Here is a 2,500-nt window from a genome sequence, read left to right as displayed (position 1 = left end):
CTGTCTCCCCCCCCTGCCTGTCTCTCTCCCTGTCCGTCTCCCCCCCTGTCTGTCTCTCTCTGCCTGCCTGTCTCTCCCCCTGTCTGTCTCTCTCCCTGCCTGTCTCCCCCTCTGCCTGTCTCTCTCCCTGTCTGTCTCCCCCCCTGTCTGTCTCTCTCTGCCTGCCTGTCTCTCTCCCTGTCTGTCTCCCCCCCTGTCTGTCTCTCTCCCTGTCTGTCTCCCCCCCTGTCTGTCTCTCTCTGCCTGCCTGTCTCTCTCCCTGTCTGTCTCCCCCCCACTGCCTGGGTTCACAAGTCTTTCTCTTTCTCGCTGTCCCTGCATTCCGCTCTGGAGACTTTCTCTGCTTCCAAATCATTTTTACGACCGTCAATATGAAATCACTACAGCTAACCTGTGCCATGGCCGACAGGTTGTGTGTGTGTGTGTGTGTGTGTGTGTGTGTGTGTGTGTGTGTGTGTGTGTGTGTGTGTGTGTGTGTGTGTGTGTGTGTGTGTGTGTGTGTGTGTGTGTGCGTGCGTGTGTGTTCACTTACTGTGAAACCTGACACTCAAGGAGCAAAGCCTCAGCACAGATCCACACAGCTACCAGCACATACACAGCCTCGCACGTTTTGCAAAACCCTGAACACGCTTCTCTACATTAGACACAGAAATCTAACATGATGCCACGTCTTTGCCATATCCAAACCCTTCCTTTAAATATTCCACACCCACAAACCAGTAGACCAAACATGGCCGTCAGGTGTGCAGGCACTTAGGTGCTTAAACTCACCAATCAGGCGTAAACATCTCATACAGAGTTATGTACTGTAACAACTCTACCCAGCTGCCCCGGGCCAACGTGGTGGCAACATCACAATGGGTTCCTCCCCCACCATGGCAACTTACTGTAGGTCTTTACAACAAGGACCATATGCTTACATTCTTACAGTAGCACAGACTAAACAGTGTCGTCACAGCAGGGCACCGAATGGATGCAGAGCAGACGAGATACTTTGTCATCTGGGACATTGTATCTTTCCGCTCTGGCTGAACTCTTGCATCGCCACACTCCAACCAGAGCCTTAAGATCGGCTGACCAGCTGCTACTGGACATGCCCAAGACCAGGCTAAAGACCAGAGCTGACCGAGCCTTTGCGGCGGCTGCCCCTAGGCTCTGGAACAGTCTGCCCCTCCACATCAGATCCGCCCAGACCCTTAATGTTTTCAAATCCAGCATTCCGGAAGATTCTTCCCTCTCTGTCTTGCCAGAGAGTATGCTGCATGTGATGTGAACGAGGTGCTGTGGCCAGGTCCAGCTCGCCAGAGTTCTTACTTGTTTTTTGTCTCTACAAATGTTTTTCTGTGTTGCATGTACAGTATTCTATTTAGAGGGCAGCATGTAGCCCGGGAGTTAGAACAGAGGGCTGTGGACCAGAAGGTCCCCGGTTCGATCCCAGCTCCGGGCGGTGTGCCGAAATGTCCTTGAGCAAGACACTGAAGCCCAAAATCGCTCACGTGCGGCACGGTGGCGCAGTACCTAGTACTGTTGCCTCACAGCAAGAAAATCCTAGACCTTTCTGTGCAGAGTTTGCATGTTCTCCCTGTTTTCACAATTGTTTCCTCCAACGAACCCAATATGAAAAACATGCAGAAGAACAGATGCTCTTCAGGCTGTTCCCTGACCAGGACTTGGGCTGAACACTTGGACTTGGTCCCCGGGCGCCACTGACGAGGCTGCCCACTGCTCCTGGCTGCCCCTGGAGGATGACAGCTGGGATGGGTCAAATGCAGAGGACACATTCCACCGGCGACACCTGGAGAAAGCATGTGTGTGTGTGTGTGTTGTGTGCTGAGTTCACTGCTCACAAGTCTATAGAGATCCTGTGTAATTTAAAATATGTTCTGTTCTGATTTTCAGTGCATAATACAAACTCGTGTTTAGCATGGATGTGTTTTTACAATTTTGAAAATGCATGGATTGATTTTACAATGTGGAGAGATGTTTTTTATCAGTGTGCAGTACGGCTCTTTAACCCAGATTACATTAGAAAAGTAGAAGTGTTAAAAGTGTGTTAGATTGAGCACAGCTGTGTGAACGTATGAAACGTGTGTCTGCCATACAGTGACACAATTTGGGTTTTTAAAAATGATTGCATAGTTTTGACTGAAGTGTTTCATTTTTCCCCCAAAAAATCAGACGTGTTCTGCTACTTGTGTGTGTGGTTGTGTGAATTGTGTGTGTTTTTCAAAGCCGTGCTTACAGTAAACAATCAGGGGGAAAAAAACTTAACAGCCCATTACTGGATCAGTTCTTAGACCAAAAACTTCCAGTGCATACTACTGTGTGTGTGTGTGTGTGTGTGTGTGTGTGTGTGTGTGTGTGTGTGTGTGTGTGTGTGTGTGTGTGTGTGTGTTTGTGTGTGCACGCATGCATGCATGCGTGTGCGTGTGCATCCGAGTGTGTCTCTGTGTGCTTGCTTGCGTATGTGTGTGTGTGCTTGCGTGCGTACGCGCGTGTG

The sequence above is a fragment of the Borostomias antarcticus genome (genome assembly GCF_949987555.1).
Source record: "Borostomias antarcticus genome assembly, chromosome: 21".
In the NCBI taxonomy this organism is placed as follows: domain Eukaryota; kingdom Metazoa; phylum Chordata; class Actinopteri; order Stomiiformes; family Stomiidae; genus Borostomias; species Borostomias antarcticus.
Note: the sequence above shows the minus strand (reverse complement) of the source record.